The 26850-nt window shown below is 34.6% G+C and overlaps 1 long non-coding RNA gene and 1 pseudogene across 1 annotated transcript; both read right to left on the reverse strand.

The window, feature by feature from the left end:
* Positions 1-1427: 1427 nt before the first annotated feature.
* Positions 1428-23172, reverse strand: LOC111561773. Its single transcript, XR_002744607.2, has 4 exons — positions 23081-23172; positions 10576-10762; positions 7980-8143; positions 1428-6415 (listed from the first exon to the last, which is right to left on the reverse strand). It is a non-coding gene; the product is annotated as an uncharacterized LOC111561773 (long non-coding RNA).
* A 274-nt stretch (positions 23173-23446) lies between these two features.
* LOC123385362 lies at positions 23447-26507 on the reverse strand (annotated as a pseudogene).
* Between the last annotated feature and the right edge of the window lie 343 nt (positions 26508-26850).

The raw sequence follows: 26850 nt of genomic DNA on the forward strand, positions 1-26850 counted from the left end.
GTGTTTAAGCCAGTTAAATCGAAGTGTTTCTATGGCTTCTGAACAAATAGGTAACACCTAAGAGCTGAGAATGCACTCATTAATCAAAGGAACTGAAAATTATATCACCCTGATTAAAACCACATGTAGTAAAAATGCCTATTTAGTCTTCTTTTAAAATAAGATCTTAGCCAAAGCTGAACTGCTACTAACTTTAATTCGATCCTACAATCAGACAAGTTTTTCATTGTGTTATTCTCTCACAAGTATTTTTGATAATTACCTAATTTTCTTTAACACCTCATCCTCTTTTTTTTTTTTTTATCAATACCTATCTCTAGTTTTTAAATTAGAAAAAAAAATCACTCTTCTTTAAAATGTAGACTCAACTTCTTGTTTGAAGACTGAAAACACGGGAAAAAAAATAGAATGTGCAGTGGGGTATCAAATGTAACAAAAGAGCTAACATGCAAAATGTACTCAGCACTGAAACAAAGGTTATTCTAGTTAGGTTTAAACCAATTTGCCTTTAAGGATTCCAAAGGTTTTTATTTAGAAAAGAAAAACAACAGAAATTGCTGTCCTTACAACGAAGGCAGAATCACACACTTTGGGGAAAGGGGAGGCAGAATTTGAAGGATGCAAAAAGACATCATGGGCGTCATAAACGCAGTGTCAGTGTCAGACTTTAAAACTTGCTGTTTGCAGGTTATGAATCTTGCTCCTTTACCGGACTGCCTCGATGATTGTGATTTATTTTTGGAATACACCACTGCAAAAATTTTAGGAAGGTAATACTTGGGTTCTCATGAAATAAATACAACATGATAAATTAACTTACCAAATATTTACAAGCTTTACATCCCATGATTTTAGTTCATAACCAGAGAGGAGAATACTAGGAATTATACCAGAAATACACTTGTTTTCAATAATATTTCAAATATTTTTTAAGTGAAGTAAATCAAAGTTTAACTTTGTATATTCAAATAAAAATTGGGAGACAATCTGGAGTTATATTTTTATGTTGAATACTATAAAGATAAGATAAATTAGAAGTGGCGGAGGGTATATCTCCTTAAAAGAATATTGTGTTAAAGATTTCATGACACTATGGTTCAGTTAGGAAAGTATATCTGAAGAGTAGTAATGGATATTCTGTAATTTTTTTTTAAAGTTTATTTATTTATTTTTGAGAGAGAAAGAAAGAGATAGAGTGAGAGAGAGAGCTCATGTGCCTGTGTGAGCAGGTCAGGGGCGGAGAAAGAGGGAGAGAGAGAATCCCAAGCAGGCTCCATGCTGTCAGCACGGAGCCCAGTGTGGGGCTCGATCTCATTAACTGTGAGATCATGACCTGAGTGGAAATGAAGAATCAGAAGCTTGACCTACTGAGCCACTCAAATGCCCCTTTTCTATAATGTTTTTATTCTTAAAGTAATATTTTGTTGTCAACCTATTTAAATATATTTGTATTTATATTTTAGTGCTATTCCAAATATGAATATTTTCATTTTGCATATGCATAGATTTTGGTGATAAGTAGGTATACTTAAGAATACTAGCACAAACGGATTTATGGGCAATAGTTAACTTGGATTTTAATGGCCCCTAGGTCCCGGAGATTGTGCTAGCTTCTAGAGGATAGAATATTGCAAAGGATGAGTTTTTTAATCTGGCACATTTTTCTTCTAACCCTGGTGTTTAAAATTATTAGATGTGTGACTTTGAACATATCACGTTAATTTTCTTAATGTCTGTGTTTCATCTGTAAAGTGGGGATAATAACATCTATCTTACTGAGCCACTTTGACAGCTGAAGAGAATTTATTTCAAACAAGTGACAATGTACTTGGTATAGAAGGGAATTAAAAAATTCCTAGGGTTGACATATTCACTGCTTCCTTCAATGATTTTCTATCTGAGCAGCCTACTAGAAGCACCTGAAGAGCTTTTAAAATGTTGAAATTGCCATGCCATTCCGCAGGCTAATTAGAACCCCTGTGGGAGGAGCCAAAGCACTCCTATCCGTTCAAAACTTCTCAAATGATTATACATTGCAGTCAGATTTGAGGATAACTGATTTAATGCAAAGCAAATTGGTCCTGTTGCTTCATTGCGCTAGTCATTTCTTTCTTATGTAAAGGAACGAAAAATAAAATTTCCCTCTACCCTCCTAGGTTCTTGACTGAAACACCTACCTAATAAAAGAAAAATTAACAGGAGAAAGATACATAAAAGTTTAATAACATGTATACCTCCTATATCCGTGGGAGATACCCAGAAAAACTGAGCAACTCTCTGAAATGGCAGAAGCCACCACCTTAAATAGAGAAGGTGAGGTGACCAGGAAAACCACTGTAAACAAAGGTAGTTGTTATGCAGATTAAGCCCTTGTCATCTCTGAGTTTCTAGAGATTTAGATTGGTCCCTCCCTTCCCCCCAGAGAGAGATGGATACCTTGCAAAAGGGAGATTTTCCTTATAAATGCAAATGTCTTACAAAAGGATCACTTCCACTGGTTCTCAGAGCTTCTCCTGTGTCTGCAGTTTCTGAAAAATAATCAGCCCTAAATATGGCGAAGAGGCATTTTTGGGGTGTTATGTGCCGCTCCCCTTCACTTACATCTATAACAAATTCAGTGTTAACCACCCTAAACATGGTCAACAAAAACATACACAAAAGATCTTTATAGTTAACAAATGCTGGAAGAGAGGCTGCTTGCGGAAAAGGCAGAATAAAATTTTAAAAATGAGAGAAAGCAAGATGAATCCATTGCTTTTCATTGAAAGGAAAAATAATAGTCAAGAGCAGTGATTTTTTTTTTAATTTTAGTTTTTTAATGTTTTATTTACTTTTGAGAGAGAAGGCAAAGTGTGAGAAGGGGAGGAGCAGAGAGCACGAGACACAGAATCCAAAGCAGGCTCCAGGCTCTGAGACATCAGCACAGAGCCTAATATGGGCTCGACCCGAAAACCAGGAGATAATGACCTGAGCCTAAGTTGGGCACTCAATGGGCTGAGCCCCAAGGACTTAATCTGCATAACAACTACTTTTGTTTACAGTGGTTTTCCTGGTCACCTTCACCTTGTCCTTTCCTTTTTATCTGTAGATGTTATTTAAGGTGGTGGCTTGGGCCATTTCCGAGTTGCTCAGTTTTTCTGGGTATCTCCCATGGATATAGGAAGTATACATATTATTAAACTTTTATGTATCTTTCTCCTGTTAATTTTTCTTTTATTAGGTAGGTGTTTCAGTCAAGAACCTAGGAGGGTAGAGGGAAATTTTATTTTTCGTTCCTTTACATAAGAAAGAAATGACTAGCGCAATGAAGCAACAGGACCAATTTGCTTTGCATTAAATCAGTGATTTGAAGGAAAATTCAGGCATAATAATATTAGGGCAAGTCTTTTGTATATTTATATATTTCTGATCAAAATAGACAAATGCTAAGGCTAAATTTCCTAAGTTGTATCTAATGATGCAAAAAAATAAATAAATAAAACCCATGTAATTACGTATGCAAAATGGGTAATTTTGTTTGTAATCGGTAATTTTCTATTGTTTAATTTGAAGGTTAGCTAAAGTACTTTCTCTGCCTGTAGAGTTTTAGGTTGCTATTTTTCTCCCCATTTAAGATGTTCTTAAGTTATTCACCTATATTTGCCTTGAAGATTTAAAAACTGATTTTAATTCAATATTTACCTGTTCCAGGTGGATCTAGGTGGATTTTAATAGCCTTTTGAAATGGAAAAGGGCTTGACAAATTTTTCATGTATGATTTTGTCAAAGAAATTATGAATTACTAAAGACTTTGTAGAGAACAAAGGCAAAAGGAAAGGTAGATAAAATTAAATTTCCTTGTAGCTTGCAGCCCATTGACAAATATATGAGACCTGCCGAGGAGGCCTTTTCTTTGGAACTCCAACTATCTTAATGCTAATGCTTTGCCTAAAGGCAAAAAAGCAACCTTAACTTGACCCCAGCGGGGCCTCCAGGATCCTTAAGTCTTCTTCAACATATGAAAATGCTTCTGGAATCCTTTTGTCGCTACTCTCCCCAACTTAAAACTGTATAACCAATTGCTCCTCATTATCCGTAGCTCTTTCTGCCCAAGGATCCCATCCCTGTGCTTTAATAAAACCACTCTTTTTTGTACCAAAAATGTCTCAAGAATTCTTTGTTGACCATTCACTCTTGGTCCCTAAATCAAATCACATCGAAGACACTGGGACAACTATATGATTTGTACTCATACACAAACAGAAGTAACAGTTTTTAGAAACAGGATATTGTACATCTGCTTTTTGAAATATTCCTGGAAAGAAATACATATATACACACACATACACACAAGATGCCTTTGTTTACTTAGTAATTTGAGGAATAACCCGATTATCTATTTATTTTAAACTGTAGTAGAAAAACATATTTGTGAATGAAATATTTGTTTATGTATAACATTTACTTTAAGGTTAGTATAGTATTTATATTGCCATATATTTTGGATGTATTTTATTCAAATATCCAACCCTGGAGCACCATTTTTCTTATAATTTCTCTTCTAACATTCTAGTAATATGAAAGAACTAATGCTTATTTAAAGGTAGACCTTCCAGTTCACTGGAGCAGTCATTTATTAAATAGCACCCTGTGGACTTAAAAATAAAACATACCTCTTCCAATTTTTTACTTTCAGGCAAGAATTAGATTCTTCACACAAAAACTGTTGCCCATTAAATACTTCCAGTTTGCAGATTTTTAAAAATGTATTATAGAATACACATACACATACAGAATAATGCCTGATGTGGAAACAAAGGCAAAAGAAAAATTTAAATTTCCTTACTGTCTACAGCCCATTAACAAGTCCTTTAATCAGGCAGAGTGACCTTCTCTTAGGAGCTCAGCTGCCCAGATGATGACACTTTGCTAAGAGCAAAAGGCTCTTAGTTTAACATTATCTTAAACCCCCAGGATCCTGTAAGTCTACTTTAACATATAAAAATTCCTTTGGAAACTTCTTTTATCTCTACCCCTCCCAAGATAGATGTTCGCAATCGTACTCCAAGTTTATGCCCCACTGATACACATCTGAAGAGTCTCATGACTGAGGTTTTACTAAACACTAATCGATGACATTTTCCTCACAGCAGCTGGTCCCATTAAGGTCCTAGAAACCTAGCTTCCAAAATTCTATAGAGACTTATGTTACCCCTAACCCCCTCCCACTTGAAAGTATATAATCTAGCTACCTGTCACAACCCCAGGGCAGCTCATTCTGACCATGTGTCCTGTCCCTGTGATTTAATAAAACTACCTTTTGCATGGAACACGTCTCAAGAATTCTTTCTTGGCCATCGGCTCTGAACCCCAACAATTTCCACATCACAGCCCTCATAATATGTCTACATCTTAATTCCTGGAATCTGTGAATATCTTACTTTACAGACAAGAGGAATATTACAGACGTGATTATCGTTAAGAATTTTGGGGTAGGGAGATTATCCTGGGTTATCCAGTTTGACCCAAAGAAATCACAACATTTCTTAAAAATGAAAGTGAGAGACAGAAGAAGAGTCAATGTCAGAATAATGTCATATGAGACAGTGACTATTGCTGATTTTGATGATGGGAGATACGAGTCAAGGAATGTGGGTATCCTCTAGAGACTGGAACAGGCAAGTAAACAGATTCCTCCCTAGAGCTTCCAGAGAGAGCATAGACCTGCCAAAAGCTTGATTTGGGTCCAGTAGAAGCTGTTTTCGGTTTCTGACCTACAGAACTGTAAGATAAAAAATTTGTGTAATTTGAAATCGCTTTGATTTGACAGTTTGCTACAGCTGCAATAGGAACATAACACCTGTGTATGTATAGTTGTAGCTATACATACATATAGATGCCAGATAGTGTCTTGTACACATTTATTTATTTGCATTTATATAGTGTTCTTAAAGAACACTTCTCAATATGGAAGATGAAGCCTGACTTACCATTTTATGATGAAACTTTCAATTGAAGTCTAGGTAAATTTGGAAGCAAAGCTCCTAGGAAGCTGGAAGAAGGAACTGCATAACATTGTCATACTGTTTATTTTATTATTATTATTATGTAATCAAGCATCTGCCTGTATGCAGGGAAAATTTTTTAAGCGGAAGCCATGCTATCCTCAAAGTTCGAGCATGGTAGAAGGAAACTGACAGGCCAACTTGCTGATGGGGGTTGAGGGACCAGTAATAGTGACATCCTGAACTGACATTTCTTAAGTCCTTTTTGAATAAAAAGAAAAGGGTGTGGATAGATTTCAGAGTGCTTTTAAAAAATAGTATGCTCGAAAGGCTAGATTCTCAGTCAACAAGTTCTAGTTAGTCTTTGGAGAATGGCGAATTAGTAAGAATGCTTTGCCCTTGAATAAGTTAATCAGCTTCTGCCTTCTCATCTGTAAAATAAGAATGGTAACATCAGTCTCAAAGATAATTGTGAATATAAAATAAAATGATTACTCTGGTATATAACACATGACCCAAAATGTTTGATCCTTTTGCTTCTATATCCTGACAGTGCCTAGTTCTATATTGAGTAGACACAATAAAAATGATGTATATAGTTAAGAAAAATAAGCCTCAGTTGGCTGACTTTTAAAGGTGTGTAACTGCTTGAGATTTAATACAATATTCTAAGAGAGTTGAGCATAAGTGATGGGAAGTATTTCAAGTTGAATTCTATCTTTCATTTCAGGAAGTTAGCCGTTCATCTTACCTTCACCTAAATATACATGTTACTCGAGGAGTATATTTTTTTCCAGAAATGAGGAACATGAAAAATATCGGATCTACCAAACTGTCAAAGGCTCATTCAGTTTTAAGCTCTATTACACCCCATTTTTCATAATGGGATAAACCCTGAGAACAGATACAACTGGCAATAGAGAAACACAATTTTGTACTTCACATAATGTTTGTGAAAAACAATATTTGAGAAATGCTTAGGACACTCCATATTTTCTACTTAAGAGTCATATCTCAAAAAAAAGCATCCTATCTCTCAGAATAAATATTCAGTTATATAATCTCCAGAATTTATAAAATAATATTTATAGAACACTGATGGAAGCCACCAGGTTTAAATATCTTTTATAGTCCATCTTTATTTCACAATTAGGAAAACTTTCAAGTAAAAAATCTTGGCTTATTCTATAAAGTGACACTGAAAGTCATGTTACGTGCCAATTCTGCTATCCATAATTTGTTTATTTACCCATTTATATCTTAGGTTAACATTTCAATATGTCCTGGAGAACTTCACAATTTGCTATTGTGTTTATATGAGAATAAGAAAAAAATAGAATTAGAATCACTGAGAAAAAAATAAGAAAAGAAAAGAAAAAAATAAGAAAATAAATTTATTCATAAATAAATATTTATTAAGGGCCTACCATTTATTATATGCTCATATTAGCTCTTGGCAAACATCATTTGACTAAAATAGACAAAGATCTTTGTCCTCAAGTCCTAAAATTTCAGCAAGGGAAACTGACAGTAAAAAATAAGCATAATTAATAATTTAACTGTGGTGTATTTTTAAAAATTGGAAAAAACTAAAAGAGCAGGTAAAGAATATAGGATTTTGTTCTTGTAGACTGACACAATAAAAAAATTAAAAGTACTTATCAACTTATATCCAGAAATGTTTCCACATATATTATCTTTTTTGATCTCCAAAACTCTGCACTAAATATATCCTTATCAATAAGCACGTTTGAATTAAAAGTTCAAAAACTGAATTAAAATTAAAATAACCTGGCCCAGGACACTCAGTCTGCTATGAACATGTGTTTTTGTTTGTATAACATGACGTTTTGTTACACATTTTGTTGTTGATTTATGTTGGTTATTAGAAGTTTAATATGAAAGAAGGGATAGAAAATGATGGTTTTTGAATACCCTTTTTCTATATCTTTATGTTATGAATCCTACCATCCTGGTAAAGGTATCAAGACTCACATTTCCAAATTCATCTGCAGCTGGAGCAGAGTCCTCTGTCACTCAGATATGCCCACATGAGACTTCTCTCCAGCAGAGAATGGCACCAGTAAAGAAACTCAGGACAGGATTTCCTTTTTTTGCAGATGTGAGTGAGCAACGATGGTGTTAACTTTTCTGTTAGGCTGCAACACAAGTTCCTAATGGTTACCAGTTTGCAAAATGTATCTGGTGACAGTAGCTCTGCAGTCTAGTCAGCATGGTTCTTTGATGCTCCATAGAAGCAAAGGTGATCGTTGACCCCCGGGTGAGCTCTTGTTGTGTGGCTATGAAGAGGCAGGTGGAAGGGAAGCAGAATCTCAATTTATGTGTTCCTCCTGATGAATCTGCAAGTTCCCAAATAACCAAGGATGACTTCTTTTTCCACTTACATGGGATGCTTTTGGTTATTTAAGAAAGAGGAAGAAAACTTCTGATTCTCTTTCCCTTGGTCCTTTTCCTCCCCCACCCCCCTTAAGGATCCCCACTTGAGGGCACGAGTGAGGGAATCTGAATTTATTGTATCTAATCTCATCTCCCAAATCTATCACTGTCCACTTTACACCTGCCTCTTACCATCATATGTATCTCTCTCACCTTCCCTTGTTTCCACCAAGGTACCCACCCTGCTCACCAGTTTCTTCAGCCACCTTTGTTCAGCTCTCCAAGAAAGGAAGAGGAAATAGACATTTTACCACTCAATATGCTTCTCACCAGATTCAAGATTATTTTTTAGGACTTTATGGTGTGGCTTCTTCTGTTGAGGTGCTTTTAGGATCCTTAATGTGCTGGTTCTGCTTTGTGTCATCTTTCTTTCAGTCACCAGGCTTTGAGTTACATTCCACAGAAATCAGCCCCATTTCTTCCGTAGTTGTTCACGGTGAACTGGGTTTGTGATAGTCTGCTTTTTATTTTATGTTATTCAACAAATAATTTAACAATGTTTGCTATGTGCCAAAGCTGTTTTCTTTCCGAGGACCTTATCGATATCAACTTATTTAAAATTTATGCAAGTATGATGAGGTAGGTAATATTTTATTTCATTTTGCAAATATCTAGATTGAGATGGAAAAAGGTTAGGTAACTTATCAAAGTCCCTCAGGCAGTACCTGGAGAAGCCATAGTCAAAAGCAGAGTGTGACCCAGGGTCTACATTGTTCTTAACTATATTACCATTTCCCTCCTTTATTTCATTAGCAATCAGCAAGAAAGAAATAATAATTTAGGCTCATTCTATTTTTACTGCAAAAATTATGTGTATTTTGTTTTTCCATATTGATCTTTATCACTTAGGAATTATAAAAATGTTCTGTATTCTCCATTTTATTCTTTTCTTTGTCCCAGATGTACCTTTTCCCCAGATATAGTAATTATTCTCAAAAGTCGTATTAAATCCTAAAGAGTTATATGATTCTCACCTGCTCTGAGTCCATGTCTTGTAACATAGGCTTATCCCAAACTCTAATAAGAACCTGTACGAACTGATTGAAATAAAGCACCTTTATTTCTTAAGAAATAAGAAATAAGCACCTTTATAGCTCTTAAGACAAATGCCTATATACTGGGGAAGAGTGCATTAATGCATAAATAGTGCCACTTACCACTCAAGTAATGAATTTTTTTAGTGTGGTCATTTTCTTTGACACAGATTAATCTAGTTCAAACTCCATCTTGGTTATTTATGTAGGGAAGTTAGGATGCTATGGAGAATTAAGAGCCAAGATGTGTTTTAAAATATCCTGTAAATAAGGAAGATATTCACTTGAAGCAGCTCAGATCTGTACACAGGATTTAATCTTACACGAAGTTTTCATCCCATGTTAGCACGTTCTTTTCCCAGTCCAACTTCCAAATTTATTATTTTGCTGGCGGAGACTGATTCCCCATTGGCTCATACGACCTCAGTTTGCCACACTAACAGAACAGCGCACTCAGTTTTAATATAAAACTATAATATGTTTCCAGTATAGTATGTGCTATAGTTATGTAATACCAATATAATACTAATAATTATATTCTAATAGAAGAGTATATTGTATATTATTAGAACATATAATTATATATGCCACTATAATTTATATAATTTTAATTTCTAGTATAAACCAAGGTAGGAACCCTCTCTAAAGAAATTAGCATTCCCTGAATTGTATGGGTCACTTTTTTTTTTTTTTTTTGCTAACTGGTGTTTATCAAAGTGAGGCTCCTGACTTTTCACAGAAACTGGGAGGAGATAAGGCTCTGTATCTTGATGATTACATTTTTCAGAGGGATAGTTAGTAGGTCCTTACAAAAACAAATACAGAAACAAAAAAACAGTCCTGAATTGTAAAACCGGCAAACCTCTGGGAGAAGATTTACATTTCAGAGGAGCAGAGAAAAAAATTACAATGGAGACATTGTGTGTGTTTTTGTTGTTTTGTTTTGTTTTTCATTTTTGTTTGTTTTGTTTCTAAGTAAGTAAGATAAGGGAGGGCAGGGGTCTGTAACCTGGAGGAAATTTGTCTACAATTCAGTCAAGCTTAGGGCACTGTTAAGGCCATTTTACTCAATATATGTGAAAAGCCAGCAAGGCACTTACCTCTCTTCACACAGCAAACCTAGCCACCTCAGGGTGAGGAATCTGGGAGAAAGAACAGAGGCACTTGAGCTCCGTGTCAAACACAGACTGGTTCTTAGTACATCATGGCTAATTGCTCCAGCAACCCTCTGTCTTGGCTTCTCTTTCACTGCCCATCCCCTGAGTCCTCTGAGGAAGCCTGAGAAGTCTATAACAAGAAATAAATAAATAGATCATTAAAATAGCTGTGAGATAATGAGTGCTTAGAGCAATTCCAAATTGTTGTCACTGTAACAGAGTGAAATAAAAGCCAGGAAAAAAAAGGGTTTGCTCTAGTTCAGTGGGAACAGAAGGCAGCCGCGTTAGAGGAGCAGAGTGCTGGACAATGAGAAGGGTCAAGGCTACGATGGAACAGGAAGCCACAATGACGTTGACAAACATCTGAGCAGTAAGCCAAGTAGATTCTTTCTGGAGCAGAGAAGACGAAAAACAAAGCTAATATAGAACTTAACTGGCATGTCAGTGGATTGAAGCCCCAGCCATCTCAGAATTTGAGGTTGATCCACATTTGTAACAAATACTTAATGGTGGTCCTTAAAACCTTAGACAATTCCTTAGCTAGTTCTTGAATCACCCTGCTACTACCCTTATTACACCAGACTAGCTAAAGCCAAAGAAATCTGTTACATATATGACTATTCATCATAGATCAGAGATGTTGAAGACTGATCATCTTTTTACTAATACTGTTTTATGCATTTCACAAAGAATACACACATATGTGTGTGTGTATATACATATACATATATATGTATATATATACATATACATACATATACATATATACATGTATATATATACATACACACACACACACACACACACACACACACACACACACAATCTTGAGATAGTCAAATAAACTACCCTGATCATGACAGTCTTTGAATGTCTTAGGAACAGAAACATTAAATTGCATGTATTTTAAGCCACAATGAAAAGATCAGGATATGCGTAATGCTAAACTGCATGATATTCCCAATAAATCTTGGCTTTTAGGAGAAGTAATTACTAATGCTCTTCTGAACTTTTGGTACTTGCTATTAACCCAGTAGGAAACTTTAAATTGTAACTTACCCTGAAGTCAACCACTCACAGAAATGAATGCAGTCCTCCTTCTAATAGAAATAATAACATTCTTCTACTCCTTTTGAACTCAAGGGGCTGAGCATTGCATATAAATAGCATGTGTATTGTTTTCATTTAAGTATTCTTTTTTTGCTATATTATTTCATTTAAACCATTGTAAAGTAAAAGAAAAAAGTAGTGGGCATACTGTTTTCATTTTAATTGTTATTTTGTACAAGAACTAAAGGTAGACTAAGTATGATAAGGATCAGCAAAATAGGCATTTGTAAGTTTTTTGTCTAGAACATTTACAAAAGAAACATAAAACTGTGTCTATTCTAAAATAGGACCCATTGGCTAGTCACTGCATCTTCTCACTAGTATCATTTTTCATAGTTTGATGATTAAATACTTTACAGAAGCACAACCATACCAGTCACACTTTTTTAGGGGGCGATTTCAAGTACACATTTATATCACTTTCTGACTGGATACTTAGGAGAACACTGAAAAGCTATAATTTGGGGAAAACTGCACTTAGGATTTCAGAAAATAACCAATGATTTCTGATTTAAGAAAAAATCTTATAAAATCTCACTGAGTGTTGTGTCCACACACATGCACGAGTCTGAATGATTGTACTTTTGCATCTCAAACCAACATCTTCCAAACAACATTGTTACGTGTCTTATTACTTTATTTGTGAAGTAGCTAACATTGACTATATTCTCTGGCATAGTCTCAAATTAATTTTTGGCGTGGGCTCGTAGGAGGAGATTGATGGTTGAATGAGGAACTGAGTATCCTTACAGGGAAGAATCAAAGGATCAAGGCTCAGATAAGTTGTCTGTTTCATAATTTGAAAATTGTAATGTAGGATTTAGCACTGGAAAAAATGTTGCACTTAGGCAGCTTATATGAAATAAATAGACCCAAGGGAATTTTTATTTGCCTCAATATCTCATTTTCCAACCCTTTATTTGTTCATAGGTATGCACAGGGACAGCAGAAATCTTTCTCAAAGAGTTTTGTATTTAAAGTTAGTGTCAGTTTCTGATATAGGTATGATACTCTTCATGATACAATTTGTCTTCTATACTCAAATGGGAGACGTTTCACTGAAAGCATATACTATGTCATAAAAAGGAAAAATCTTACATGGAAATGCCAATTTCTTCTCTTTTCTCCCATCCTTATTTAATCAATACTGTGAAATATGTTTTACAGCAACTCTGGGAAAACATCCCCATGTTTCATAGGTACTTGTAAGGAAGTAATAAATTTGCTTAGTGCAATATAAGACATCCTGCGAGAGCTCAATAAGTACTTGTTGGCTTTCTGACTAAAATAAAATATACCTTTCTCATGAGAATGCAAGTGTTAAGCAGGTATTGAAAACATTCTAATTGAAATAATTTTAAAAATGTTTTGAATTGGTGGAATTCTACTTTATAGGCAGAAACCTTCATCAAAGTCTTATAGCAGTAAAATTTAGAAACATAAAACATATCAAAAAGACTATACTACATTAGTGGCAGTAGAATAGAGTAGGTTTTACTCCAATAATTGTATTATTAAGAAAAGACTAGTTTTTGAATTAACAGTCTATTATTATTGTGTAAGTGGGATATGGGATTGACTTGAACATTTTTATTCCTACTTATGTGATTTTCACCACCTATTTTATAATTAAAACTTATGTTGCAAATAAGATGCCAAAAAATTGCAACATTATAAACTGTTAACACAATTCTGAATCATCAAATGAAAGGAGAAGAGTATATGCAAAGCTATTAAATAGTGAAGCATATGTAGTAAGCAATGAATGAATATTAGTACTTTTGAAAATGTAAGTCAATGTTATTGAGGTATAATTTACATGTAAAAACCACAACCATTTTAAGTGTGCCTTTATAACGAGTTTTGATAACTGCATATACTATGGTTTTCACCACCCCTAATTAAAATACAGAGCATTTTTATAACTTCTAAAAGTGTCCTCATGCTCTTTTCCCTTAGTTCCAAGTAATGGCTGATATGCCTTCTGACACTGTAGATTAATTTCCAGTTCTACAATGTCATATAAATGAAATTGAACAAAACATGGTTTTGTGCCTGGCTTATTTTGCCCAACATAATATGATCATAAATGCTTTCAAATTTATTGGCAGCTCACTACTTTCTATTGCTGATTAGTATTTCAGTATATTGGATTTATTGCAATTTGTCCATTAGCTCATTGATTGGTGCTTGGGTCATTACCAGGTTTTGGCTACTGTGGACAAAGTTGCTATGAACTTTCATGTGAGTCTTTGTATGCCTCTATGTTTTATTTAGTTTGGATAAATATGTGTGAGTTAAATTGCTAGGTCATGTAGTAATTTTATGTTTGATTGTACACATTTTTTTTTGCATTTTCAAATTCTTATATGACATGAGTTTTATTAGAGTTTTTGATATAGGCCTTACTAAATATAATTTGGCATCAATAGCTAAGAATTACACATTGTGTTCAGGCTCATTTTAAACACTTAATATTTTGTGTTTCTGGGATTTGGAAATAATAACAGAATATGGGGCTCTTAGGTATGACTAAGTGGAGGAAGGATTGTCTTCCTTGTAATATGGAATGAAAAAATTACTGCTATATTTCTTGTCACTCAGAGGACATTCAAAGGCTTTTCTGGAATACCTTACACTAGAATAATTAAGGGGAACAGATCTGTGTTTACTTAATTTTAAGTGTTTATGAGTAGTGCAGAAGCATATGACATTTAACGCAGTTGAGGAGGTCTTCTACTCTGAACATTCAAATTTGCCATTGAGGGCTCTAACATTTTGTTATCAATGCATCTGCTGTGAAGCCAAGAGGTTATCAGTGGGACACTAAATTTGATCAACACATTACCGAAATGAAAATGGGAGCTGAGCTAAAATATTAAAGACATATTTTTCTTCACCACAATGAGCTTTTCATCAAGCTATGGAGGGTGGAATAAATGGTTAACACCAGAATACTCATATTACCACTGGGCACACATATAACACACACTGGGCAACACACTTATTTGTAACAATTGTTTAAAATTCTATGGAAAGAATTTGTAGAGTTTACAGCATCTTAACTTTTTTAAAGGTTATTTATTTTGAGAGAGGGGAGAAAGTGAGAGAGAGAGAGAGAGAGAGAGAGAGAGAGAGAGGGAATTCCAAGCAGCCTCCTTGCTGTCAGCACAGAGCCCGATGCAGGGCTTGATCTTATGAACTGTGAGATCATGACCTGAGCCAAGATCAACATTGGCAGCTTGATCAACTGAGCCACGCAAGCACCACAAAGCATCTTATTTAAAAATAATGTCTTTAATTTAAAAAGGAAAAACATGTCAACTGTTATGGTTAGGTAAGTGAATCTAAAAATTGTGTTTAGTATTTTGGTGCCATGTCTGGGTACATAAACTAAGCATTTTTATTTTTATTTATTTATTTTTTAAATGTTTATTTATTTTTGAGACAAAGAGAGATAGAGCATGAATGGGGGAGGGTCAGAGAGAGAGGGAGACACAGAATCTGAGGCAGGCTCCAGGCTCTGAGCTGTCAGCACAGAGCTCGACGTGAGGCTCAAACTCACAGACCGTGAGATCATGACCTGAATGAAGTCGGATGCTTAACTGATGGAGCCACTCAGGCGCCCCAAACTAAGCATTTTTAAAAGAAATAATGTTCTCAACACAAGGTCAATTCTAATTTGGATATCTTACTCTCAGTACAATTATATAGTTGATTTTAGGTAATAATGATTAATCTTAAAATTTTCATATGTATGTTTAGATTGATATTAATTTTATACTCTACTTAAAGCTATATTTGAATTGTAAGATGGAAAAGGGTCATATTTGTTTATCTAGTACCAAAAACGAACAAAAAATGTTGGATTAATTAAAACTATATAAAACATATCCTATAAAATATAGCTCAAAATATTCAAGCATAACATGATAATATTAACAGGAAGACTTCCAGCAAAAACAGTTAATTAGCACTGAATCATGATGTTACTATCTTTGTGTGTGTTTCTTTAGCTGTGAACTGTCAATAGGCTATATGTAAATGATGAATAAAGTGTGATAGCCCTGACACATTTTTAGCTTAATCAAGGATGCAACTGGTCTTATCTTTATCATTAATGAAGCAGTAGGAAAATGTTTTCAACTATATTATAAAATATTGCTGTTAATTCATTATTGATTAAGGTTATATTTATGGGTCATTTAAAGTCTAGGTTGTACCATACAACAGGGAATTTTGAGGCATTAGCTAGAACTATTTTCATTTAATTCTAAAGTGTACCCATATATTAATTTAAATGAATGAGAATTGCCAATTGTGAAAATGTTGAGTGAAGCACATTTTTAAATTTTACCTACTGCTTTATTTCTGGTAGAAACCAATATTAATAATGCTAATTTGATGTAAATTTTTTTATGTAAAAAAAGTGGTTTTATTAAAACACAGGGACAGGATCCACTGGGCAGAAAGAGCTATCTGATATGTAATTATTTAAACAGTAAAATGTTAAGAACCATAAGCAAAGTACATAAATGTAAGATATTAATGACTTTTCCTATTTGTCTTCTCTGTTTTTTTCTCTGTCTGGTAATTAGCCTAAGTTTAGATCCAAAATATATAAAATATTTTTGGGCATTTTGCAATATCTCAGTTACCTAGTTCACTTTATTCTATTATATCTTCATAAAAGCAGGGCCAATGTTTTCTTTTACTGTAAGAGTAGTTTAACATGCACACTCACTATCATAAAACATACAAAGAGTTTAAAATATATTTGATTATAATAGGGATGTATACAATTTTGTTTGATCAAAAGTATTTATATGGATACCATAATAAATGGATTGATCCAATCTCAGAGCTTTTATGCCATCCAAAATAGTTACTTTAGTTTGTAAAAGCTAAGCAAATTAGCACTGCCCTTGTTTTCTTTCAAATATTTTCATTTATTTTCTACACCAATAACAGACATACATAAATTCTGTAAATATTATTAAATAATCTATACAAAGATTCAGACAAATGACAATTATATAATTGATTTTGCATACTTATTTGTATAAATACATTGCATAATTTCATAATTTGATTCAAAATAATTCATTATATGTCTCTCATTTAAAATTTTTTTTTTCTCAACGTTTTTATTTATTTTGGGACAGAGAGAGACAGAGCATGAACGGGGGAGGGGCAGAGAGAGAGGGAGACACACAATCGGAAACAGGCTCTAGGCTCCGAGCCATCAGCCCAGAGCCATCAGCCCAGAGCCATCAGCCCAGAGCCTGACGCGGGGCTCGAACTCACGGACAACAAGATCGTGACCTGGCTGAAGTCGGACGCTTAACCGACTGCGCCACCCAGGCGCCCCTATGTCTCTCATTTAAAAAAAATAGGAAATAACAAAGTAAAAGAATTCATTCAACTAAAATTTACTGATATTTTAAAATAAAGTTAAATAAAGTATACAGTACTATTCTCAAAGATCTAACAGATATTTGAAGAAATAGATATTAAATAATGCATTACATAATATTTCAAATGTTAGGAAAAATTCTAGATGCCAACTCCTATTATCTGGCACTTTTTAACCCATTCCTTAAAGGCTCCAACTCATCCTGGAAAATGATGGTACATAGAAAAGACTGATTTAATTTTTTTCCCTGTCATTCCATCAGAATGGTGTGCAGTAGGAAATCCAGTTGTTATATACTTATGAAAGCTTATTTCTTCCTCTAAGGTCAGGAACAAGACAGGAATGTCCACTCTCACCATTGTTATTTAACATAGTACTGGAAGTCTTAGCCTCAGCAATCAGATAACAAAGAGAAATAAAAGGCATCCAAATCAACAAGGAAGAAGTCAAACTTTCACTATCTGTAGATGACATGATACTCTTTGTAGAAAGCCCAAAAGACTCGACCAAAAAATTACTAGAACTTATACATGAATTCAGTGAAGTCACAATATATAAAATCAACATATAGAAATCTGTTGCATTTATATACACCAATAATGAAGCAGCAGAAAGAGAAATCAGGGAAATGATCCCGTTGACAATTGCACCAAAAACCATAAGATGCCTAGGAATGAACCTAACCAAAGAGGTAAAAGATCTGTACTCTGAAAACTATAGAACACTTTTGAAGGAAATGGAAGAGGACACAAAGAAATGTAAAAGCATTCCATGTTCATGGAATCGAAGAACAAATATTGTTAAAATATCTTCACTACCCAAAGTAATCTACACATTTAATGTAATCCCTCTCAAAATACCACCAGCATTTTTCAGAGCTAGAACAGACAATTCTAAAATTTGTATGGAACCACAAAAGGCTCCAAATAGCCAAAGCCATCTTGAAAAAGAAAAGCAGAGCTGGAGGCATCGCAATTCCAGACTTCAAGCTATATTACAAAGCTGTAGTCATCAAGACAGTATGGTATTGGCACAAAAACAGACGTATAGATCAATGGAACAGAATAGAGAGCCCAGAAATAGATCTACAACTCTATGGTCAACTAAACTTCAAAAAGCAAGAAAGAATATCCAGTGGGGGGAAAAAAAAACAAACAATCTCTTCAACAAATGGTACTGGGAAAACTAGACAGTAACATGCAGAAGAATGAAACTGGACTACTTTCTTATACCATACACAAAAAGAAATTCAAAATGGATGAAAGGCCTAAATGTGAGGCAGAAGACCATCAGAATCCTAGAGGAGAACACAGGCAGCAACCTCTTTGACATGGGCCAAGGTAACTTCTTACTAGATACATTGCCAAAGACAAGGGAAACAAATGTAAAAATGAAATACTGGGACTTCACAAAGATAAAAACCTTCTGCACAATGAAGGAAACAATCAACAAAACTAAAAGGCAGCCTATGATTTGGGAAAAGATATTTGCAAATGACATATCTGATGAAGGGCTAGTTTCCAAAATCTGTAAAGAATTTATCAAACTTAGCACCCAAAAAAACAATCTGGTTAAGAAATGGGCAGGAACATGAATAGACATGTTTCCAAAGAAGACATCCAGACGGCTAACACACACATGAAAAGATGCTCAACATCACCCATCATGAGTGAAATGTAAATCAAAACCACAATGATATATCACTTCATACCTGTAAGAATGGCTAAACTTAACAATACAAGAAACAATAGATGGTGAAAATGTGGAGAAAAGGGAAACCTCTTACACTGTTGCTGGGAATGCAAACTGATGCAGCCACTCTGGAAAACAGTATGGAGGTTCCGCAAAAAGTTAAAAATAGAAATACCCATGGCCCAACAATAGCACTACTAGATATTTACCCAAAGGATACAAAAAAATATTGATTTGAAGGTGCACATGCACGCCAATGTTTGTAGCAGTATTATCAACGGTGGCCAAATTATGGAAAGAACCCAAGTGTTCAGTGTCCATCAACTAATGAATGGGTAACGAAGTGGTATATATATATGTGTGTATATATATATATATATATATATATATATATATACACACACACACACACATACATCTGTATGGTATATATATATATGTATATATATACATATATACACATGTGTATGTATACACAAACACCCACATATGAATATTACTCAGCCATCAAAAAGAATAAAATCTTGTCAATTACACCAACATGAATGGAGCTAGAATGTATTACACTAAGTAAAATTTCAGAGAAAGACAAATACCATATGGCTTTACTTCACTCATGTCTGAACTTTAAGAAATAAAACAGATGAACGTAGAGGAAGGGGAAAAAAAGAGAAGGAGGCAAACCATAAGCGACTCTTAACTATAGAGAACAAATTGAGGGTTACTAGAGGGGAGGTGGATGGTGGTAGGCTAAATGGGTGATGTGTATTAAGGAGGGCACTTGTGATGAGCACTGGGTTTTATATGTAAGTAATGAATTACTAAATTCTACTCCTGAAACCAATATTACACTATATGTTAACTAACTAGAATTTAAATAACAATTTTAAAAAAAATAGAAAAAAGCTTATTTCTTGCAAATTTCAATTGGAAGGCTGAGATCTACTCCCAATTCATGTGGGGACTTAGTAAATCACAGTTAAAAATTTCTAGAAACACAGATATGCACAAAGAGCTTATTAACAACATCTAGAATTATAATCAGTTGCTTTTGAGGGAGCAATCAAGAGCCTTTTTCATAACAGATGTAGAGTATAAGGTTGTAATAAATTACAGCCATTGTGAGGAGACCAGGGGACCACTCTGAGACTGAGTTGACAATATTGTGATCTAATAAATGCATGTTTTTTTAAATTTTTTAAATGTTTATTGATTTTTCAGAGACAGATCATGAGTGGGGGAGGGGCAGAGAGAGAGAGAGGGAGACACAGAATCAGCACAGAGCCTCTCACGGGGCTTAAACTCATGAAATGCGAGATCAAGATCTTGAGCCTAAGTGAGACACTTAACTGACTGAGCCACCCAGGCGCCCTATGAATGAATGCATGCTTTAAAAATCTCTGGGTGAGAACAGTGTGGCTGGGAAAGAAAGAAAGAGAGAGAAAGAGAGAGGAGGGAAGGAGGGAGGGAAAGAGGGAGGAAGAAAGGAAGGAAGAGAGAGAGAGAAGGAAAGACAGAAAGAGAGAGAGAGGGAGCGAGGGAAGAAGGGCAGAAGAAAGGAAGGAAGGGAGGAAGAAAGAGAAAAAGAAAAGGAGAGAAAAAGCAAGTTGTTTAGATTTGTTAATAAGAATATATTTTCTAGTTATCTCAGTAAATTATCTGAAAAGAGAGGCATAGGATTAGTTTTTTTAAGACCCCTCCTTTGGAATTAGAGTTTTACCACTGAGTAAAGATCTCCCTAGATGAATAGGGCACAGCTCAAGCTCAAGCCTGACAAGTGCAGATGGAATTTACAAATCTAGAGTGGCCCTTTAGTATATTCAACCTAGCTGTCTATGCGATGTAATACATGTTGGAATCCTTTCTCCAGCTATTTTACAACACAATATTTCAAAAGCAATATTACAACACAATTGTGTTGGGATTTCACCAGGAATACGTGTCCATTAGTACTCTGTAGTATGGATACATGAAAGCAGACTATGCCTTGGAGAAGACTAAAATCTAGAAGAGTAGCAAGTTGAAAGAGATGTGTGCCCTGCCTCTGGTTAGTAGGGGAAATGATGGCTTTAATTCTAAGTTATCTATTATGTGTTTAGGAAAAAACTTTCCCTCTTTTTTTGAGAGTTCATGCTAAACTATGCCCATTAAAGAGCTGCCAGGTCTGCAAAGGTCAAAACTAAGGAAAACTTAACTGAGAAGGGGTAAGGCTAAGTAGTCTTGGAAATCAGACAACTAAAATTGTTTGCTGCCATTCTAGCTAGGCAAACATAAGTGATCAATCAGCACCCATTTCCATTCTCCAGGCAGACATTGTGGTCTAGAAGAAATGAGAAAGGGACAAGAAATTCCATCTTGTGATTACATTAGGTAGGTACTGTTCACATAGTAGTTTTCTGCTTGATCTATTCCCCACCTTGGACATACATGAACAGAGGACATCTTGTTTGTTAAATCCAGAGACTAAATGCAGGATAATGTTTCAGAAGAGAAATTATGTATGGCTGGGATAATGGATTAGGGAACCAGATGCTTATATGTAAAAATCTAAAAACTGAACAAGCCAGTTGTTCAAGTATTTTCCTATTTTTCACCTACTAGTCACTTGCTATGGAGCTCATCTATTTTGGAGAATGATTACACCTGGCCTAAGGGTAATCTCAGTGAGAAATAAGATAATATAAATACAGAAGGATATAGATATTTAGCCAATATATAAGTTCATTCTTCAAACACTTAGAGACCATAAGGAAAAAAATATGTACCTTTGTAGAATGACACTGCTTTGTGTTTAAGCACTACTGTTTGGAAGGATACATTAAATTTCTCTATGGAAGGAAGACACAATGAAAAGTAATTCAACTTTATTTGCTAGATAGAAAGGTTTGTTGTGAGGGACTGTGTCTGGCATACTACATTGAGATTTGAATACTTTCCCATTGACTCCTTCTCCCTCTTCCATGGAAACATTTTGTTTCCTGTGTGCACAGTTCACAACGTAAATGAGCAGAAGGCAAATACAACTTTGATGCCAAACACAGACTTATCTAACATCATTTGCACCATGCAAGAGAAAATTGCCAGAGAAAAAACATACTGCTCAAACCCTAGACAGGAAAAGCATATTCCTAGACAGAAAATAGATGTCTGCCTGGGCTGGATGGAAGAAAAGGGAGAGAAGTCTATGAAATTTAAGAGTAGAGAAAATTTCCTCTCCTTTTTCAGGCAGGGGAAAAGAAAAAAACATAGAAAGAGGACGATGAGGTGCATCTAGATGGAGAGAACCATGCTTAACATTTGAAAATATTTCCCATACGCAAATTAGAGACATGATAAAATAGAACATCTTCTGAATCTGAATTATGTGAGCATAAGAAATTCTTAGGTGTTACAAAGAAAGAAACCTTCTGGCTGGTGGGTTTTTTTTTTTAACTTTTGTTTGTTTTTTGGCAAGTGTATTATAAGAAAGGTTTTATAAAGAAATAGAACCTGAAATAGGTAAGTAACCAACATTTTGTTTTGGTAGAAAAAAAAGTTACAGCAATCTATACAGGAATATATTTTTGATTTCACTTTTAGCATGGAGAATATGCATAGAATGTAAAATATAAATAAATACTCTTGACTGCTTTGGGAAGAACATCTATCGTGAATACAATGATCCTGACAGTGGATAAGCTTGGGCTCTAGATTTAAAGTGTGGATGAATTTCTGTATACACTTATGTGTCTCTGGGGAAGTCATTGAACTTTTTAAATCCTCTCTGTTCTCATTTATATAATGGGGATAATAATCTTATCTACTAAATAAAAGGCAGAATAACTCAAGCAATAGCTTTCAAATATGTAATATGTAATAAGCAACCAACACATTGCTTTTTTATTTTTTTTGAAACACATTAGCTTTTTTAAAAACACATTAGTTTTTACTTTTAATTTTTTTTATGATGAAATTTCCTGGATTTTTAGTTTAAACATTATTCTATCGGTAATAAGGAATAACAAATAAGTTTTCAATCTAGCAAATGAAATTACCAAGTTGCTCTCCAGTGAAAAATTTCTTAGCTCTAAGAAGTGTGAAATTGAATGGAGAATGGATGATATCGTCAGAAAAATCAGTTTATGGCTTTAAAAACATGAATTGTACATTGTTCATACTAATAAATTATTAGATAATATCCTGACTATGACTGTAGGAAAAACTATGGAAATGTTGAAAAAAGATACTCACTATCAAGGCGCCTGGCTGATTCAAACAGTGCAGCGTATGACTCTTGATCTCACAGTCGTAAGTTTAAGCCTCACATTGGGCATGGAACCTACTTAAAAATAGAAAATAAAAGATACTTGCTATTTTTTCTTTTTTCTTTTTTTTAACTCTTATTTAGTTTTGAGAGAGAGAGAGAGACAGACAGACAGACAGACAGAGCATGAGCAGGAAAGGGGCAGAGAGAGAGGAAGACACGGAATCCAAAGCAGGCTCCAGGCTCTGAGCTGTCAGCATAGAGCCCCAGCGAAGCTCGAACTCATGAACCATGAGATCATGACCTGTGCCGAAGGTGGCTGCTTAACCTACTGAGCCACCCAGGTGCCCTGATACTTGCTATCTTATAACGGGAACATTGCCATTTGATTTCTAAATCTATTTTATAAATAAAAACCTCAGGATAACTCAATATTTTTGGACAGTATATATTTACCAGTATTTTATAACTGTATAAAAATATGTAAAATTGTGTTTAAAATATTTAAGTTAATGTTCCTTGGTCAGTTCTGAAAATTTAACTACACTTTGTATCAGAAACATGCTGAGTGACCATATAATGAACATCAGATATGCAAATTTGCCTTGAAATTATGTAATTTACTTTTTAATAACTCATTGTTTAAGATGACAGTACAGAGGTGCCTGGTCTGCTCAAGCAGAAGAGCATGTGACCCTTGATTTTGGGGTTGTGGGTTCGAGCCCCATGTTGGGGGGGAGATTACTAAAAAATGAATTAGAAATTACAATGTATAATTACCAACTCATGTTATCTTTTCATATATAATTATATATAAAGCAATCTTGAATAATATACATCTTAAGCAGTTAATCTAGAAGTGATTTCACTGTATCTTCTTTCCTAAATCACATACTTACAAGTGTTTTTTAACACTTTTTCATTTTTACCCATCGAAACATTTTGAAATTGACAAATGAAACATTTGTCGATTAATTTAAAATTTATTTCAGATAATTTTACCATCTTAACAGCATAGTGCACAATCTGAAATGTTAAAATCTGAGTTGTTTTAATCCAATCTAAGATCGAAGTAACTATTGTGCTTCTCAAATATGAATCTTTTCATTTCAGAAAAGGATAAAATATCACAGAAAACAAAAATCTGAAGCTTCTTATTGACTTATTGGGGGGATACCATTAGTTTATTATAAAAGAGAGACATGCAAATTATCTACATGATGAATAATTTCACAGCTTCAGTGGAATGGGCAGCTTTCACGTGATGCCAGTTCAGTAATGGTTTATTTCAGTCCACATACTTTCTGAGAATGTCACTGTCTCTACATAAGAAATAATCCTTGTCAACCAGAACTACTTTGGTGTCTCCACATTCTGGGAGAAGAACTTTATCTATTTCCAACTTTCATGCTAACTGGTTGAAGTTCTCCACCCTTTCCTTTAGAGCCCAATCCAACAGCTAACTGCTAATGTTTGCAATAGTTTTCCTTAAGATTTTTCTGGAAGCATGATGCCTCCTTTGGTTACTGTTAAGCTGCACTCTTTACAACTAAAACTCAGTCAAGGAGGGGAAGAAACTTTTGAAAGGCCTGTCCTGCCATAACTCTGGCCGCCACAGTTCATACTCTGCTCTCAAGCTGCTGCAGCCACAGGAAGACCTACAGGTTCACCCTTGGACCATGTGAACCTGAAGCTTTTTAATACAGAATGAAATTAGGCATCATAAATTGGACTTTTGAAGACCATTTTAGAAATTACAGAGAGCAAATTAAAGGCAAGTCAATTTACCCTCAAAGCGCTAAATGCAAGTATTGTTAATGAAAATATAGATATCTGCCAACACTAAATAAGATGGAGTTATATATAAATGACACACAGATAGTATGCAAAATAGTACGTACTATTTGTTCTCAATGATTTCATTTATATCAAGTTCAAATTTTGACAAACCTAATCTATAATCCAGAAGTCAGGGTTATTAAACTACTCTTTGATATGAGTGTTGGATGTCTGCAAATGATATTTTTCTTTTTACCTGTTGACTCTTTTGTTAGGTGTTAGTACCAGGAAGGTGGCACTGAAGGAAGACTGGACAGCAGGGGGACAGAGAAACGATTTTCTCCATTTTTTTTCTTTGCTTTCCTAACGGACTTAGCACAGAAATGGCTCTTTACTCAAGCAGTGATTGCTTTTTTCCTAGCACTTCCAGAAATAGCATCATTGCGTGCGTGTGTGTGTGTGTGTGTGTGTGTGTGTGTGTGTGATTATAAATACTGACAGGTCCCAAGATCTGCATTCACCAAACTGAAGACCAGGAAACCTATAGAGTATTTCCAGTGCAAATCCAAAGACCTGAGGCATTCCACTATAAGCCAATGGTGGTTCCAGTCCATAAGCCTGTAGACTAGAAACCCAGGAAAAATTGATGTCTCAGCTCAAGGCAGTCAGACAGGAGTTCCCTCTCATTCAGCCTTTTTGTTCTGTTCAGATGTTTAATTAATTCCATGAGGCCCACCCACAATCTGCTGTACTCAGCTCATCAATGTAAATGTTAAACTCATTCAAAAACATCCTCACAAAAACATCCAGAAAAATATTGAACTAAACATCTGGGCATGCCATGGCCCAGTAAAGTTGACACGTAAAATTAAGCACTACATCCATTCTTTAAGTTTCTACATAGTAATAACCAAAAGCTTTCTCCTTTGTCACTCCACGTAGTAACTTCTTCCTGAAGTTACTATCTCAGTGTTCCCTCATGTGCTTGTTTCACATTTCATTTCTCCAGTAACTCATATTAAATCCACATATTAACCTGTCTGGTTTGACATAATTAACTTAAATTTTGCTTTTCTGATGAGACGTGGCTGGCTCATCATATGGTTCAAAGAGTGGTCCCAGAAAACAGGCCCTTAAAAATGAGATCCAGGAATTCATTTACATGTGATCCTTGGACTTGATATCAGTAACAGCTAATGAGAAATGGGATAATAGCAATTAGTGACATATAGTAGTAGCATTATGAATAATTAATTCTGAAGCATGAGTCTTGATGATCAAAGAACTCCTGCACTTGCATGTTCTGGTAAGAATAATGACTACCAGGACTGTGAGATGCAGTGGCTTTTCCTGACCATCCTGGAAAGCTTACAAGTCAGGACAGTGGCTGTCCGGAGGACTGTAATTGGGAGAGGATATCAGAATTGTTTAGATTTTTACAAAGGTCATTTCCTTAATCTGATTAACAGATAAAAATATTTATTTCCTTTGTGAAAATGAATCAAGGAGTAAAATTGCTTATGAATTTTTCTTTATGTGTTTCATATTTCAATAACATATCCAAAAAAATAAGACATAAGACTATGATGAAAAGGGATGAAAAGCTGACCATGATCATGTTGAGGATAATTTGAGTATAAAGAAGAATCATGGCAGTAATGTATTATAACAAACTGAATTAACTAAAAAATTACTTGAATCCATAAGGAGAAAAAGAAACAAAAGTGAAGAAAGTTTCTTTTTTGTAGTGATGTGACAGTTTACAAACGTGTAATTGATAGTCTTTAAAAATCATCAATTATTAAAGATTCAAAGATACTCAAGAGATACTAAAAATCATTGTGTGAATGAATGTTTGTTAAAGAAAAGATTCTTTACATGATCTTAAAGAATGATCCTACAGTTTACTTCTTAATTACAAATTGAAAAATATACTCTAATAATAATGAAATCTGTCAGTCTCCTCCTTAACTAAACG

Source organism: Felis catus, chromosome A1 (assembly GCF_018350175.1).
Source record: "Felis catus isolate Fca126 chromosome A1, F.catus_Fca126_mat1.0, whole genome shotgun sequence".
Taxonomy (NCBI): Eukaryota; Metazoa; Chordata; class Mammalia; order Carnivora; family Felidae; genus Felis; species Felis catus.